Source organism: Camelus dromedarius, chromosome 3, assembly GCF_036321535.1.
Source record: "Camelus dromedarius isolate mCamDro1 chromosome 3, mCamDro1.pat, whole genome shotgun sequence".
Classification (NCBI taxonomy): Eukaryota; Metazoa; Chordata; class Mammalia; order Artiodactyla; family Camelidae; genus Camelus; species Camelus dromedarius.
The window spans coordinates 60,321,436-60,340,163 of record NC_087438.1 but is presented as its reverse complement, the minus strand read 5'-3'; the positions used below and the strand labels follow the sequence as shown (position 1 = coordinate 60,340,163).

At 36.1% G+C, this 18,728-nt stretch overlaps 1 long non-coding RNA gene across 1 annotated transcript in view; it reads left to right on the top strand.

Moving 5' to 3' along the window:
• LOC116152064 (uncharacterized) overlaps positions 1–18,728 on the top strand; it is a 659,999-nt gene that overhangs the window by 247,252 nt on the left and 394,019 nt on the right. The window contains exon 3 of the long non-coding RNA XR_010379120.1: positions 2,444–2,566. This is a non-coding gene — a long non-coding RNA (uncharacterized LOC116152064). The remainder of the gene's footprint in view (positions 1–2,443; positions 2,567–18,728) is intronic.

Genomic DNA, 18,728 nt, shown 5'->3' with positions numbered 1-18,728 from the left:
CCTGAATATCAAATGCTTAATATCTCCCCTGTTACAGCCTCTTTGCTTCTTTAGGTGTACTCCTTCCCTCAGGAATTTGATCTACTCTTAAGGCTTAAAGAACTCTATCCTTTTTACTGGTCTAGATAAGAACTTTGCATTCATCTTTGATTGCTTCTTGAAACCAATTTATATGGAGCTTCTGTTGACTACTTTATACATATAGTAAAAATCTAGAATTTGACCACCTCTTAACATCCTTCACAACTACCATCTTTAAAGCCAACATAATCTCTTGCTTGTATTATTGCTGTAACATCCTACCTGGCCTCCCTATTTTTGCCTTTGACTCCTACAAATTATTTTCAACATATTAGCCATGTTAGTCTTCTGTGCAAAATTCTCACAGTAAAACTCAAAGTTATATGAAGCCTCATATGAATAGTAGATTCTAACAAGTTTGGTCCATGTCTATATCTGCCTTACCAGTCATTCATTAAATACTCTTATTGTGATCACGTCTCAGGGTAAGAAATTCCTCCTGCTTTTTTTTTTAAAACACATACTCTATTTTCTAATCCTAATCAATCATTTTTACCAAATTGATATTTTTTGAGCACCCATTATGGTTGTATAAAAATGAATAGAACATTTCCTGCCCTCATGGTGTTTTTACACTTGGGGAAAAGACAAAAATTCAATGAATATTATGGAGAAATAACTATTAGTACTGAGAGTGTTACCAGGAACAGTCAACTAAGATTACCTGATGCAGACATAAACAATCTCAGAAAAGTAACATTTGCTCTGACTAAGGGACGGTGAGCCCGTTTCTTTGAAGTGTTTCCCAGTTTTCCATTCTCCTTTAGTCATGTAATGGACCTTGCCAAAGGCAATATACTGGCATTTATATACAAAGATGATTATCTTTGGTCTGTTTTCCATTAAGGCCCCAGAGCTCTTCCAGCTTCTTATCTTCATTGTTGCCACTTACGACTGAATGGCATAAATTTGCATTGTAGTCACTAAAAAGAATGAAAATAAAATTTGTAATCGGCTCTGAAGCCCACTCTCATTGGTGAAAAGTAAGGTTCTTTGTATATGCTGGCCTGATAGTGATTACTGCATAGATTTTGTATCCACCCAAAAAACATATTGGAATACAAGTAGTGAGTGTGTGTGACAAGTATATTTGCTCTAAATTTTTAAAAAGTAACCACTCCTGAGCTACAGCATTTCATTACTATTAGTGAATTACTCGTAACACACATCTCAAGTGATCAAGATAAATTACTAGGCTACAATACCATAGTTTCAAACCATTATTATGTTCAGTGAATCCACCGACTTCCCAGAACAGGTAAGACTCTTTTATGACTTCAGAATTCATGTTAATCTTTTTAGAAGTAGCATGATGTGTTGACAATCATATAGCATTTAGACTCACAGGACTTCAGTCTGGTTCTGTGTTCTAAGACATATCAGTTACATAATATTTAACAACCTACTTAAGAATTCTGAACCTCAGTTTAATTATGTGTGCCATGGGATTGTGCAAAGTGCAAAATACTCAACAGTTTCGAGTTATTATATAACAGCAGTATCAGCGCACAGTGCTTTTCTTTTTCTGTTTTGCCCTTATCTCTTTCAGTTTCTTTCCTGAATAGACGTGGCTGTACAGCACTTTTACAGCTTGCTTTTTCTAGTTCGTCATGAGCTTATTTGGTGAATTAAGAATTTTGCAATTGGGTAGTTAGGATACAGTGTATGATCAGGAGACTGCTGAATCACCTAGAGAATTTTGCAGAGTTGTTGCTCATTTTTTCCAGGGGATTTTCTGTTCTTTAAATCTATAGGTGTGGTAAGTGAAAAAGAAGGACGGGGCTGATTATGATTTCTAAAGAGAAATGGAAAAAAAAAATGGGAGGAATTAGGCAGCAGGGAAAATAAAACATCTTTAGACAGTACAAGGAAAATGTTCCCTGGAGAGAAATTCTGAACTGATGGCATACATTTGTGATTAGATGGCTCCACGTGTTATACATGGAGAGGGGGCCCAGCTGTAGCCTTGCTACTGGGGGAAGTCTGGGAGGCAATGCGATGATTGAGGCTCTTGCACACTGCTACTTCTAGTTCCAGGGAGAGCTGCTCCAAGGACAGCCATTGTAAAAACAGGATTTGCAGAATTTGAGCTTCACATTGAGACTTGTGGTTATATGATAACTATTGTGTTCATTAATTCCATAAATATTTAGTGCCTACTATGTGACAGAAATAGCAGTAGACAAAACACACAACAATCCTATCACCAGGGAACTCATATTGCATAGAAATATAAGCCTTTTTGGGGAATAAAAATCTTGTCTGGTTCACTGGATTTTTACTCTTCCTTCCCCCACTACTGAATTGTTTGGATTATCAATATAATAACTTGAACTTTCTCATTGTACTTCTATTGATACAGCTTGCCACGTTGGAGGCACTTTGGTGCGATGGAAGAAGGGCCACACTGGGAATCAGACTGTGTAGATGCCATCCCATCAGCCACTGAACTTCGGTGATCACAAACTCTGGTGCAGAGAAATAGGTGGGTTTTTTGATTATTTATATCCCTCCTTTGTTTTCAGTCTGAATGATTTATGCTCTGTCAGGCAAAGGGGAGGAAATTCCCTCCTCCTGAAACAACTTCAACATAAAATCATGCCTCCTTTTGGTAACTTGCTCTCATTTCTTTGCAGCATGAATGGTGGGCACAGCTAGTATCCAGACTTCTGGGGCACCCAGACTCTTTTCAGTCAGGCCTTCTTGGGTCTGATACCAGGATGTGCCACTCTGAGAATAATCTATCAGGAAATTAAAACGAAAGCCTATTCAGTGTCTCCCCAGGCAGGCTGCTCCATGTTTGGGATCAGGTGTTTTAGCTAATGGAAGTCAAAGCATTTTCTGTATCTTACAGTAACAGCAAGACTGAACTTGATTCAAATTCTAGAAATCATTCAAAGTCTGGCAGAGCCTTGTGGATGTCCCAGTATATATTTCTCCTTTTTCTTTAATAATGGAACTCCAAATTATAGTTGGGCTCACAATGACTGAAAGTCAAGGCTGTCTTGCATTTTAGAGTGGCTCCATGAGCCAAGGTCTGGAGAAAAGGATGTGATGTGAACGACTTTTAAATAGTGCCTTTAAAGAAAGAGCATGCTCTGTTTTAAACATCACCCCCAACTTGGCCATGATAGAACATGGAAACAGTGGATGTAGTGTTGAGTTCTTCAACTACAGACAGGCAATGCCACAACGAGTGTTAAAGCAACATTAAAAAAGGGTCTTCAGCTTTGTAGAGCTGCCACACTGTCTTTCAACTGCATGTTCAGATCTTAATTTCTTTCTTAAACCATTGAACTTTATGGCCTTTTTGTGTCAACCACTTACCCTATATCCCAGTTAATACAAAGATAAATGTTTTCGGTGATAAATAGACATAAAAATGTTACATTATCAGTAACTTTCTTTGACCTGTTCTGAAAAGGTGACTAAGCCAATCCAGCAATATTCTGTGTGAAACGTATTTATATGTATGTGTATATATCTATATTTACCAGGAGAATGGGTACAATTTTAAGAATGACCAGTAAGAGTGTATTTTTAAAAATATTCATTCCTTTTCTGTATTACTTTTCTTTGGAGTTAAAGTTTTCAAAATGATAAAAAATAAACATGATTGAACATTAAATTCACACAATATTATAAATTCTAAATTACGATTCTGTCATTAATAGTAACTTTGTTATAATCCATGATTACAGAAGAGTCAGACTGAAATAGAGGGCCATAAAGTGCATAGAGAAGGTAAACATTACTGTGTTCTGGATTTTCCAATATTGAATTTCCTGATTTTTCAGCAATAATAATGCATCCATGCTTGCATTCAGTTGCCAAATTTGTTTGTTAAAAGGTTGTTTATGAACAAACAAGAATAATTAAACCCCTCAATATTAACTACATAATATCTTGATGAAGATTTTAAAACAGTTTGGCTAGCATTTTTTCTGCTTAGAAGTGATGTCGCTGTGAAATGTGAGGATAACACTTCATGCGTTACTATTTGTTGTGAAGTGATTTAATAAAAGTTTAAACAAGTCATTACCATGTTGACAGCATTTCTTATCAAGGAGTTGTAATTTTGGTATTGATTGTTATGCTAGGCTTCCCACCCGCTTCCTCTGTCCTGAAAATGTGAGGACACATAAGCATGACCCTCAGAGCATGCTAACAGACTGCCTTAGTTATGGACAGTTCTTGAGTCTTCCTATCTTCTATGTCAAAGAAGGAAAGACAGTCAGCCCTACTTTCTTTCCTACACTGAGGTGGTAGCAAATGTGGAAGGAATAAATAGTATGTACTGATCTTCTAGGAGATCACCAGGCTAGTATCTTTGGAGAATAACAGTTTTGCTCATGTATAGGTATCCTCAATAGAAGCAGCAGCCAGGAAACCCCCTCTTAACTTGTTTATTAGGTTTCAAACTTAAAACCAAGGAATATGTATAAATTAATCTCCTGGTCCCTCTAGGTGAAAGCCTCTACCTTACTCTCACCAAAGAAACAGAGTTAAATTAGATCTATGACATCCATCCTTCAGTAATAATTATTGACCACCTATTATGTGCCACATAAATAAGGAGCTAAGTAGGTGCTATTTCTGTCCTCTTGAAACTTAAAATCAGTTGGTGGATCTTCATCCTTATTTTCAGCTTCTTACGGTATGTATTTTTGCTGAGTGGACATCTCCTCTGTGATCCTCAGATTGCTCTACTAACAACTCTTCCCCATGAGTTTCATCAAGGAGAAAAGAGAGTATGAAATGAGTATGGTGTAGTACCTACAGTTATACAGTTTTAGAGATGGAAAGTCTCTTAGTTTATCTGATGCATACTTTTTTTGGACTAGACTCCTAAATGGATGTCCATTTAATTTCCACTCCAACACCTTTTAAAAGGATATTATACCAGATTTTATTAAATTTCTTGTAAGTTCAGTTTTTATAATTTATTTGAGTATAAAAGGAAATGAGTTTAATGGACCCATGTTTAATCCTAGTGATAACCTACTTCTTCCTAAATTCTGACAACTTAAGAAAATATTAAAAAAATTTGAGAACAAGATTTTCAGGCATAGATTTTTGGTATCCACAATTTTTCCCTTGAAAAGCATTACAGTCGCTCATCTCAAGTTTTCTGTTATTTTCCCCAGTCTTCCTGTAACTTTGAGATAGATTTTCTTTCTTATGTCCTTCCCATTGGAGTGTTTCTATTATATTGTTGCCTTTTTCTCCATTCTCTTTGGCTAGCAGGTAAACATATGGCCTTTTCTCATATAGTGCAAAAACAAACGAAACAAAATAATTTTACTTTAAAATAGTTGTTCTCAACCAGGAGTGATTTTTTTCCCCCCTGGGGTCATTTGACAATGTTTAGAGATATTTTTGGTTGTCACAGCTGAGGGAATATGTATGACTGGCATCTAGTGAGTAGAAGCCAGAGACATTTGCTGGACATCTAATAATGTGCAGGATATCACCCACAACAAAGAATTATTTGCCCCAAAATATCAGTAGTGTTGAGCTTGAGATAATTTGATTTAAAATAGTTCAAATATGTATTCATTTTTATTAAAGATATTTTCTTAAGGGTGTTTTTTTTCTATGCCCCCTCTTACATCTAATTAGAGAAGTTACTGGTTATTGAAGTATTTTAGTATGATTTCTTTCTTCACTGATCTATATTTTTAATAAATATTGAAACATCTGCCTATAATAGGCATTCTATGTAAGGTAAGATAAAGATAAATACGTCTTTGGCTTTATAGTTAAAAAGTATCTGTGAATTAAGATAATGATAGTTAAAGGTAAAACTGGGTAATTGTGTAAGAGCAGACAGAAAGTACCAGAGGAAGCTGGAGGGATCGGTTATTTCTGGCTGGAGGGATGTAGAAGATATAATGAGGTGGGCGCATTAGAACTTAGTCTTAAAGGATAGTCATGATTTGGACATGCTGATGTGAGTGAACAGTCGGGAAGTGAGAAAGGAAGAAACACACATGCAGCCAGGGCAGGGTCAAGGGACTGTCAGCGGTGGCCAAGCTCGGCTTAAGGTCGAGTGTATGGTGAGACAAATTTGGGAAGTTCTTCATTCCCTTACTCAGAAGTTATAGGCCAAATTGTTGCTTGTTTTGAAAATATTGCACATCGGGATCACTATAGCAGTTCTTTCTTTACTTCCCTGAGCAAAAATTATGTCAAATTTTCATATTATGTATGGAACAAGTCAGAATTTTTAATTACAATCTTAGCCTGTTTGATGTTGTCCTGAGTTTCCAGGAGTACTTTTTACTGCTTTTTCATCAGCTGATGTTCTTCATAATCAACATGCAGAGACTTTTTTTTTTTCATTTTTGAGTCTGAAAATTCACCTTGAATATGCACATTCTCACAGTTCCAAGGGTCACAATAACCTGAAAATGCATAATTTAGAAGTCTCAGTGATTCACTCCTACAGTTTGGAGTGAAAATAAATTCTACCCTGAGATAATAAGATTTGACATGGAACATCTTTGGAAATATCCACAAAAATATGGCATTGCTTTGAAGGTGCGGTATAGAGCTTTCTTCCTGTGGCCCAGGAGGGTCATCAGATTTCCCTGGGTTGCTTGATTTAAACTGCTGATTCCTAGACCCCTCTCTAGTTGAACATACTGCATTAGAATGGAGAAGGATGCAAAAGGAAATTTTCTTTTTTTCACTTCTTACAAGTGCTATTGGTAATACTTGTGACACTAAAGTTTAAAATCTTCTGTTCTAGAAGCTGGAAGAGTAAGACTACTCAGACTGTGGTTAATCATGTTGTGATGTGATAGTCAAAACATAAAAATAATAAACAGGATTCCAGAAATGTTGCTTTGTGTGGATAGGTGAAGCCTAGAAGAATGGACTGAATCATGTAAACAAAAAGGGTGAAGATGGGAGAAAATGGAGAGAATAAAAGTGAAAACATTTTTCTGTGATTAGCATTATTGAGAAAGAATTACTGTAGTTTTTTCTTGCTTTTTTTTTTTAATGTATTCATTCAGCTGTAAAATAGGGACTTAACATGCATAATCATTAATTACTAAGTCAGTTTTTAGGATCAGCCTACACATGATTATAAAAATACCTTGTTTTTGGGTTCTCAGAACTGGGAAAGTTAAGGACCTAAATGCCCCTTCTTTTTCCTTTTATTGAGCTAGGAAAAATAATAAGAAATCATATGAGTTTGCATAGAGATGTCACCTGCCTTTGTCCTCCAATGATATAGAGGTGATGATAACTAAAATGATTTTTTCCCTTATTTTTCCTATTCTCTCTGAATAAATTTCATAAATGCTTAACCTGTTTTGTGGAGTGTAAACATTTTCCCATTGACTCAAGTATTCATGTTTTATTCTATCATCTTTTAAAGTATGTATGTACTAAATGTGCCTCTAAGATTGTCAACTCTAAAGGGATTATGTCTATACAGTTCCTATTGTGTACAGATAAGTTCTTAATGAGTATTTTTGATGATGTGGAGGGCTTCTGTGTACCTGGTTTAAAGGATCAATTCACTGTCAATCTGGTGTGGTATGGTCTTTATCATAACATTATTACTCACTAGCATGGTGATTTTTTTCCTCTGTAAAAGCAGTCTGCTGATGCCATCCTACCCTGTGTTGAGGTGATCCTATGGAATAATTATGTAAAGCACTTAGCCTGGGAGGTGCCCAATAATTATCATTTCTCCTTTCTTCCATCGGCCGTGTAATAGCGTTGACTAAAACAATTCCTGGCCTTATTCTCCCTCATGCAAATAAAGAGTAGAGATTACTTTCACTTAGTGTGGAAGAGTGGAATACTTTTCACTATATTCAGCACTTCTCCTTGTGGATTCTCTCCCTGGAGGAAGTCTACACAGCCCTATACTGTTCAACTGAGGTATTGCCCTGTGACTAGCATTAGCAAATGAAATGTGAATGGAAGTGATGAGTCACTTCTTGGCAAAGGTTTCAGAGCCAGTGCATGACTCAGTGTTATTTTATCTTTTAGCCACAAGAACAGGCAGTGCTTCATACAGAGACTGCTCCTTCATTCACCCTGTGTCCAGGGAGACTGCTCTCTGAGCCTAGGGCTAAGATAAAGCAGATCCACAGTAAACAGGTCATGTGCTAGAAACCACAAAGATTCTGCGGTCATATTACGTTGCATAAATAACCCCACAAGGAATTTTGTGAGAAATAAATAGCAAGGAAAACTTGATAAGAGCCACCTTTCCTCTTAAGCCTTCCTCAGCTGTGGAAATAAGTCACAGGGATCCCTTTTGCCGCTCAGTCCTTGTCTGGCCCCTTGGCTTTGCATCCCGTCATAGCCAGCTCTAAGATAGAAATTGTTTGAGGGAATGTGTGCTCCTTTGTAATCTCCACAGAGAAGATTTGCACCATACAGTTTCTGCAAACATAATTGTAGAATGTGAGTAGATGTATTTTACATTTGAATGTAAAGCAATTTTTGTTGAGTCAGTATCCATTGGCAAATGGATACTGCTGGTTGTCAATATGAAAAGGAAACGAGATAGCTGCACCTAATTTGAAGGCTTAAAAATGGAGGGGAAAGACTTGTTCCCACAGCCCAGGAGAAGTCATTCTGCTTGAGCACGATTCCTTTGACAGTGTCAGGTCTAGATGCTGTTTTAAGGGAGAAAGTGTTTTTATAAAAGTATCCTTTTCTGAATTGTTCCCTCAGTGAGTCATCGTATTTAAACTAAGGCATTTGGATTATGGCAATAGAACTCTTCTGAGAATTTGAAGTAAATCTAAATGGGTTTTGAGCCCACATTCTTGTAAACAAAATGCTCCCATTCTATTTTAACTAGAAAAAGGGTCTTTAAGAAATATTTATTAGCTTGTTAAACTGAGCTGCTTTTGTTATTTCTGGAACAAGTTTCATAAAAATACTCAAAATTTCACAGAATTCTACCTACCATTCAGCACAAAGGATTAGAGCCCTTTTAATTTCTTTTCCTAAAGCAAGTGTTTCCTCTAGGCACCAATACATCTTAAATATATCTCCATATATTAAATGTGGGTGAAATTAAGGGTAATTACATATTTTCAATGTTAGAATTTTTGAGGAAGTACCTGGCCAAATGGATATATCTTATGCTCAATTCAAAGAGACTAATGAATATTATCCTAACTGAATATATTCTTGAAGATTTGACTTTCACTATTTAATCATTCAGAAATATAGATTGGATTCTGACTCTGCATCAGGTGCCATGAACGTTGTGTCACACTAATGAAAGAGCAGCTTATTATGGGGCATATATTCAGCCTTCATCATTTGTGATGAAATCTCTTGAAAGAGTTTTCAAAGTGATAACTTAGCAAAATAACAATGAAAAAAAATCCAAACAGTAAACTGTGTATTTTGCATTATACAGACCAGAAAAATTTGGTTGCAAAAGGTGCAACTGATCTGAATTTTTAAATTAAAGTCAGCGGTACTAGTTTGTGGATATTGAAACCTCAAGCAAGCAACAGAATGCTAAAGTAGCAGCAATATGAACAAGAGAAACTGGAGTACATTTTTGGATGTGCTATAAGAGGGAGATTCTCAAATGGAAGAGATATGGGCTATTTGGGCTGCACTGATCTCTCCCTTGGACTTGTAGAAATGATATTTTATAATACTGTGAATTCTCTCCTGTAACAGTCTATTTTTTTTTTAAGAATGGCTACCCCACTTAGTAAATCTTAAATTTACAAATTGGAGTTTAAACTTAAATTCATGTGCCAGTAATTGCTATAGATTGCCTGGATCACAGTATTGAGAAGAACTCTGAGATCTTATTTAGGCTCAGCAGGAAAAAAAGGTCCTAATAAATGAGTGATATTTACCATGTTTGGTGAGGGAGGATTGGTGCGCCATATTGAGGGAGTATTGTAAGCACTGTAACTAACCATTTATTTTCCATATTTATCTTAGAAGGTAAGGGGTGGGGCTGGAGGGGCAGGAACTGGAGCCTGGTGCAGGCTGGGGATGTGCTAGGTAGGTTGGTTTGGGCAGGTGGGCTAGAGCACCAGGTGCTTTTTAATCTCCTGCATCTCTGTGGGACTGGAAGCAAGGAAGTCTGTGCATGTGCCCTTTAAGAGTGGAGCCTCTGTTTCCTACTTCCAGTTCTCCTAGTTGTAAGCCCCACTGGTCTCTAAAATCAACCAAGGGGACTTGTTATTCTGATGCTGGATCCCAGGGCTGGAGTTACCAATGTGGGGCTCCAATACTTGGCTCCTTAGGGAGGATCCTTAAACTTATTACATCTTCCTCCTCTTCTGGGTTGCTTGCAGAGGGTATGGGTCCTGACTAGGTTGCTTCTCTTCCCCTCCTACCCATCTCAGAGTGGTCTTTCTTTCTTTTCTTTCTTTTCTTTCCCTCCTTCCCTTCCTTCCTTCCTTCCTTCCTTCCTTCCTTCCTTCCTTCCTTCCTTCCTCCCTCCCTCCCTCCCTCCCTCCCTCCCTTCCTTCCTTCCTTCCTTCCTTCTTTCCTTCCTTCCTTCCTTCCTTCCTTCCTCTTTATATCCTTGGTTGTAGAAGAGCCATTCTGCTAATCTTGAGATCGTTCTCAGAATTGTTCTACATGTACTAATAGTTTTGGTGTGTTTGTGGAAGAAGGTGAGCTTAGGGTCTTCCTACTCTAACATCTTGATCCCACCTTCTACAGATCTTAATTTTAATGTAGTCCAATTTCTGTATCTCTTTTTTACAATTAAGTCTTCTTGAGTCCTTTTAAAGAAATCTTTGTCTATTATTTAAAGTGATCAAAATATTCTATATTATTTTCTGGATTTTTTATTTACTACCTTTCACATTTAGATTCATGATATGGAAGTGACTTTTGGTCATGGAATAAGGATCAAGAATTACTTTTTTCTTACATAAATATACAATTGGACCAGTACTATTTATTGATAACACTGTTCTTTCCTCACTGCTCTGTATGCTATATTTTTCATGAATTATGTGCTTATATTTGTGAGTCTACTTGCGGACTCTTTAATGTGTTCCAGTGCTCTGATTGTCTATTGTTGCATCAATACCACACTATCTTAATTAATTTAGTAAGTCAAGATCTGCTAGTAAGTCATGCTGGTATACTTGACTATCATAGAATTTCAGGGTTCCTCCTGAAAGTTTATAAAGTCAAAATTTTATAAAACGCTCCCTTTATCATCAAATTTTCACTGTGAGATAATTTTTCATATCACTGTAACAGTAGATTTATGAGTTACACTCTGTTGCATAACTATATTATAAATGTTTATTTTTATAAACACTACTTAAATACTTTTACTAATGCTACTATTGCTACTAGTATTATTACTAATGTTCTGATGAAATAGGGCTTTATGACCATTTTGAAAGAAAAATAATGCAAAGAATTTAGCCAAGCCCTTAAATGTGTCAGTATATTTTTCATTCAAATAAGAGCTAAAAATATCTACTGCACAGTAGTCCATCCAAATTTTTTTCATTCCTACTTAATGTATATTCTGTGAAAGTACTAAAATCCATAAATAGTATGCAGGATTTATTTGTCAGTTTAATAGATATATTATAACAGCATCTCAAGTTTATGACCAAAATCTCAACTAGATATTTTTGTTTGCTCACACTGTTGTAGAGGAAAAAAAATTCATTATGTTCCTAGTCACTGTTTGAAAAAGTTCAGCCTTCTCTGTGCATGGTTTTTCTGTATAACACTTGGTGGAATTGTAATGCTTTTACTGTCACCTCTAAATATCATTACACCTTAGAGAATTTGCAGAGTTATGTAACACTGTGATTAAACAGAATCACACTCCTTTCATAGCACAGACTCCAAGTTTTGCTGATGTAGAAAATGCAGAATCCTAAGATCTCCAGCTGTCTTACCTAAAGTTTATAAGAGGAAAGAAAGATGAAACTAGCAGCTGAAAAGAAATTAAGAAAAACCTCTTTTATAATATAAATGAGAGAGAATGGTCAAAAATAAATCAGCCTCCCCTAGCTTCACTTAAAATCCTTTTTAAATAACAATATTTTCTTTCCTTGTTGGCTTGTTGCCATGAAGGCATTCAGAACTCCAATGCAAAATGATTATTAAAAGATAGAAACTTATTTGGAAATGAGCAAGGTAATTAAAAAAGAACAGAATATGTCTAATCCCTGAGATTTTCAGAGGAGTGAACTAAACCATGTAGATCATATGGTGCTTCAGTGAAAAAAAAAATACACAGCAGAAAAATTATTCTTTATTTCTGGGATAAGAATGTTATGTTTTTCATAGTTGACATTTTTGTCACACTCGAGTTACTGAAGCAAACACCCCTTTCTTCATTAATAATGAAAGGAGTTAACATCAGGGCTCAACTATTTAAGCAATACAACAGAGGTCACTTATACAGGTCCATTACAGTTTCTAATAATTAAAAACAAGAAAAATGTTCATAGTCTCACATGACACTCTAATTTGGTGATTTTTGCACATTTCAAAACTGAAACTTGCAGTTGAGTGCAAAGAGTGTACAGCCCTGGCTGACACATCCAGATTTCCTGTGAATGCAGCTGGAGAAGTCACTAACCTTCATCCCGGAGCTGACACCCCATTTCTGGAGAACAAACTTACCTTCCCCCTACATCTCAGAATACTCACCTGTCAGAAGTATGTCTGTGTTATTTAATGTCTGGTGTCATTTCACATTTGAGAATCAAAGAGTATTTTATGAATAATTATTTGCCTGCTATTTTTTAAAATTCTATTTTCAAGTTTCTACTTTACTTCCTAAGCTGTAATTTACTTTCATGGTCCTTTGCTAATTACATAGGTTATCAGATGCTCTAACAAGCAGGCAGTGACAGGTCTGCTCCTAGTTTAGATGATCTCTTCAAAAATATCCTTCAGGTACGCAGAACTGCTGCAACTCAGTGTTTCAGTCTGAGGGGTGTGGACTTGTGGGAAAATGTCATCAACTAATATTTCTATTTAGAGTTAACCTTCATAATTTATTTAATTTTTATTTATTCCTCTGTGTATATATATTTTCATGTATGTATTTTATCACTCATAAATAAGTCAGTTTGCTCAGCTATCCTGTGTACTCAGTACTGTGAGGATAGGGTAGGGGAGAGTTGTCTGGATGAGCCCAAGTTTTACTTTCTCAATTGGACAGATTACCAAAACTTGGTTGGGAAGTCACCCTGGGTTTTTTCTTATTCATTTGCAAGAAGTGTTCTTGTTTCATAGTTTGTTTGTTTTTTTTTAAATCCTTTTGCCTGATCCTGCTCCTTTGAAAAAGTCACTTTAATTTCTCATATACTAGATTTCTTTGATAATGTTGTTTTGTATCTTTTGTCGTTGGTGATCTGTGATAGCTCTTAATTATCCCCGAAGTATGAATTCACCAATGGGAATCACTTTTCTAACCTATGCTTCCTATGTTTATGTGGAAACTCCCACAAATTCATGTAACTGTAACTTTTTCTTTCTGTAATGGGAAAAGTTGTGATATCCTTGTATTCATGATTTAAGGAAAACATAAGATAGCAACTAAGATGTAAATGGGACTTCAAAGGGGAAGAATGCAATTCACAGGAAGATGAAAAAAAGCGAATGTTTGGTAAACAAATGTTTGCTGGGCCTTAAAAAGCAATGAGACAGAGAGAGGACTGTAACAGACTTTGCTCAGGTTCTTCCCTGTCTGTCACACCTAGTTCATCTTATACTGTTGTTATCTATGGCAATAGCTCCCTTCCTGGAACAGGTCCACTATGTAAGTTCTTTTAGGCAGTTAGGAAGAAGGTCAAAGTTTCTTCCTGAGTTTTTTGGGCCTTGACTGTTTTCAGCCGAAAATAATTTGTGTGCCTGAGTGGCACATCCTGAGCTTGCCTGCCCTGAACCCCATCACCCACCTTCATGTTTCAAGAGCTTAAGAGACCTGTGCAAACAGTTTACTTGTAATAGGCACTGCAAGTTTCAAACTTGGGCCCACATGAGGCCAGAGCCCAGGCTATGTCCCACTGAGCTGGAGGACTACACATGAGTCAGCAGGAAGTAAGAAAGTCTCAGAATTGATTTGGGGCTGTAGACCATGGTTCTCAGACTTGGCCTTATACTAGAATGCTCCACACCAGATCAATTAAATTTGAATGTTTTAGAGGATGATCTGGGTATATTTTTAAAGGTTGGTAGATAAATACAATAATGTGCAGCCAGGCTGAGAACCATTGCTCTAGTTTTATTTAAGTCCTGCCTCATTTTCCTCCTCCTTTGCCATCAATTGGTGAGTTCTGTCTGTAGACTCAGGCCTGTTCTAGTTCCTCTGCCAACCACAATACAGGCAAGAGCCTCAACCTCCGTCCCTAGTGAGGTGGCATAGGTACATATGCAGTTAAGTTGTAAGTGATGGGAAATCTGGCCCTTATTCGTTTGAGCAAAATAGTGTTTAATGTTGTCTTTAAAGCTTTCTGGTATCAAATGTAGCTTATGTTGGGGTTCATACTATGTCATGTGGGCTCATCTCTCTGCTTTACTTCCTCTAGAGTGGCACATTCTTAGGATTATTATCAGTGTCCTTCTTCAGTAAAACAAGTGCTCCCAGAAGCCAAAATCCAAGTCCTAGAATTGAGCCTGTTTGGGTCTGATTAGCCTCACTTGAGTTCTGTGTTCATCCGGCAGCATCCTCTGTAAACAAGGTTCTCTGTATGGGGATTGGATTATCCTAGGCCACAAACTCTATCTCTGTAACCTGGGGAAATAATCAGTTTAACTTTAGCAGGAGCTGGGGGGTAAGGAGCAGTGGTTCTTCTAAAACAAAATTAGCATGTCATTGCCTTTGAAAAGGAAAAGAATCCCTTCAAGTTGATCTCCAGTGCCCACAGTACAGTCACAGGAGGACATTTAAAAATATCTCCAGGCTTCGCCTTAAGAGATTCTGATTGCACCCTAGGTTTGTACCCAGCCCTAGATGGTACCGTCTGCTTTCTGCGCTTTCTCACCATTACCCATATCCTTGCTGGGACTGACCCCCGGCAATAAAATCCAGCTTAGGGGGCTAGAAGCTTAAAGCCTTGCTTAGATTTTGTTAGCTCTTTCTTATGAGAAACAAAACAAAACAAAACAAATCTTGTACTAAGTTATCTTTTGAAGATAAAACCAACTAACTCTGGCCCATTCATCTACCAGGCTTAGAAATAGATTTCTCATTAAGAATTTGGTTAAATCCTTTTGGCTTTCTGGACCTCAAATCTCCCATCAGTAAAGTAGCAAAATGAGTTATATGATTCTAAAGTCTCTTCAAGCTGTAAAGTTCTATTAATTCATCCTAACTTCATTTCATTTGGTCTATTTTTCTGGAATGATTAAAACATACACTTAATGAGATTTAAATGTTAAAGAGAGTGATTATATCTCCCTGTTTCCTGGGAACTGTCCAATTTTTTACCTTTGTTTCCATAAAATCATTAATTGTTCCATGGTCATTCTCAGAAGTTTCCTGGTTTGGATGACACATTGTATCATCACTGTAGTGACCATGTTTTATGAGAAAACATAGCATCTTTCTTACACTACTAATAATATTTAGCAACCAGTTACCGTTTGCCTGTTGTGAGTGATTTAAATATTTTGATTTACTTAGTCCTCATAACAACCCTACAGGTCAGATTCTATTATCAACCCCATTTTATAGATAAGAAGAATGAACTTCAGAGACATTAAGAAACTTGCCAAACATCAGAGAGCAAATAAGTGAGAAAACATTTTATTCTCCTGCCTCTCACATTTGATATTTACTTACTGAATTAATTGATTAAAATTAACAAAAATAACAAAAATGAAATCACTAAATCAAAATATTTATCAAAGTTTTAGATCTCAGGTAATACCTATGATTACCGGTTATAACCAGAACTGCAAACTAGAGGATGCCAATTATGAAAATCCAGTGTAGGCAAAATCCTACAAAGAATAGTACAAGGGAATTTGTGCTATCCTACATGTAGTGTGTTTTCCGGGAAAAACATTTGTAGTATTGTCTATCCCACCTCAAATCATACAGTTTAAGTGATAAATTTAGATTACGTAGATATCTATTTACATATATATAGGATGTACTCATTTAATTTTTTCATAAAAGCTGTATATTAGTATATATAAATTATAGTAATTTGGGTACAAGGTGTGCTGTATATACATATATTTGGCATATCTTATATCAAAATTTACCTAATAAAACGTAAGTGATGTGTATGTTTAGATGGAAATATTTCAGTTACCATAAAGTTACAATTTTATTTTATTTTTTGCTGTTTTGACTGAAATATTTGTTTTCTCCTAGTCAAATTTAAGTTGAACTGCTAAAAATTATTAGAATTTTATAGAGATAAATAAACTTTCTCAGTTTTTTTAAGAAGCACTGTGTGACAAACTCATCTGATTCTAATTATTGCCTGTGGACCCCCAATCCAAATTTGGTGCTTTGACTTTCTAGAGGAGAGGCCTAGTAATTATTATTTTTCACAAGTACCACAAATGAATCTTAAGATCTTAAGAACATGAGTGCCTAGGAAGCACTGTTTTAGACTAGGAAAATTTTTTGTTGTATTGAATAGAATACAAAGTTGAAGGAAACTTTGTTTATAAGGATATTGGGTAAATTTTTAAATTGCACAACAGAAATCCATTTAAAATGTTGTAAAATAAATTTTTGTACTGGTAAATATCTACCTTTGTATTCTGTGGGTAGCTTTATATTTGGAGGGACTGAATTTACTAAAAATAAAATTGAAAATCAAGTACACAGTGAAGTCACTGAATTCCCCAGAATGCATTGGTTTTTTTTTTTGATAACTTGAATTTATTGGCATTCATCCCCATGGTAAGAAATAGTGCCAAATTATATGTTTTGCTCTAATGATTTACATGAAAATGACTAGAACTATATTTATTTACCTACTTTTTCAGTTTTTCTAATATTAAATATGAAAATATACATTCATTTTCATTGAACTTGTTAGAAAACAATTTGGAGCATCTTTGTATATTTTAACAACACAAATTATTTTGTTATTGATGTGATTCTCTCAAACTGTAAATTTTGTCATTTATGCCACAAAGTCACAAGTCTGTCACATTTCTCCATGATTGACAGAGAGCCTTTGATTTAGGCCAGCTGTTGGAGTGCTGTGCACTTACTGCTAAAGCTTTCTGGAGGCCTTGACTATCACAGTTTCATAGAACGTGAATTCCTTTTTGTACGTGTACATATTGTACAGAGAACAGAAGAGCTCACAGCAGCCACTAAACGGCATCTGTTCTTTATAGTGAGATGAAGAAGCTGCAGAAGGTTTGTAGAAACTTGCTGAAGCTTGTTGTCACTTAGCAGGAAGTGTTTAGAAGTTTGCAAAGAACAGAATAACAATTTGTCAAATGTTGCAGACTTCACAGTGAGCACACAATGTTTGATTTCACCGTTGCTCTAAATAGGCTTGCATTTTATATACTTTCAAAATGACCAACTTTCTTTTTTGGTAAAATACCAAAAATTCCAGCACAGGAATTCACAGTCACTCAAGTGGGACACATTCTTCTTTTGCTTTTACTTTTTCCTGGCGTGTTGGGGGTGGTGGGAGGTGGAGGGGGGGGCCCTAGGGGGAGTGAGTTAGCAGGACAATATAGTAGAAGTCACAGCTACAGCAGTCCTGGCACCTGCCTTGCTGATTGGGATGAAGTGGAAAAAAATTCTTTTTCTAAGTTAGAAACTTTATTTTCAGGCTTATGAGAGATTCTTGAAGAAGCCAGTGAAGTGCTAGAGTCAAAACTTTATCATGTGTATCTGAGGAAACTTTTCTAATTATTCTCAAGAAGGATCTTAATTTTGAAACTTGGTTGAGATTTGTTCCTTTCTGGGTTAAACTGGACTGAGCCTTCCTCTGGGCAAACTGGAAAGAAGGAGAGTGTGATTTCTGGAGGTGTCTGGCAGGCTTGTTCTAGAGTGGGTGTAAACGACCATTTGATGAGTTGTTTCAGGGGAACTTTATAAGCACCCCAAGAACTGATGAAGAACCTTATTACTTCCCCAGGAACATCACCTCCCTTAATGAAAGGAAAACAGCCTCTCGGCTCTTTAATAGTCATCAAGTGAAATGCAGGTACTTCTAGGCTTTTATTTTCAATCACCATTTATAGGAGACCTCACTTTTTACCATTAAATCTAACCAGAAACTATTACAAAGCAGTTTAATTGTAACGTGGATCCTCCTTTCCTGTAAAGATTTCATTCTAACTTGGGGTTACCTTATCAAATAACTTGGAAATCTTACCAACAGTCTATCATAAAAATAAACTTTCAGGCTACGTTTGACGGCAATGAATGAAGAATTAAGGAAGAATATGTAATTGTCATTTGCACCATACACATACAATAGAGGTAAATAGCCTCAAGAACTTAAATAATAGAACAATGTAAAACAATTGGAAAGTGATGCACTTTGGGTATTTGCTACCTTTGCTTATAATATAATTCATTTAATTGTATTTATGTAATTTTATTTTTAATAATGGCTCTTTAACAACTAGCTGCAAAATTTCTGAAAATTTAACAGTTGCTCTCACAAACCAGGTCTAGCACACCATTGCCTAACCTTTTT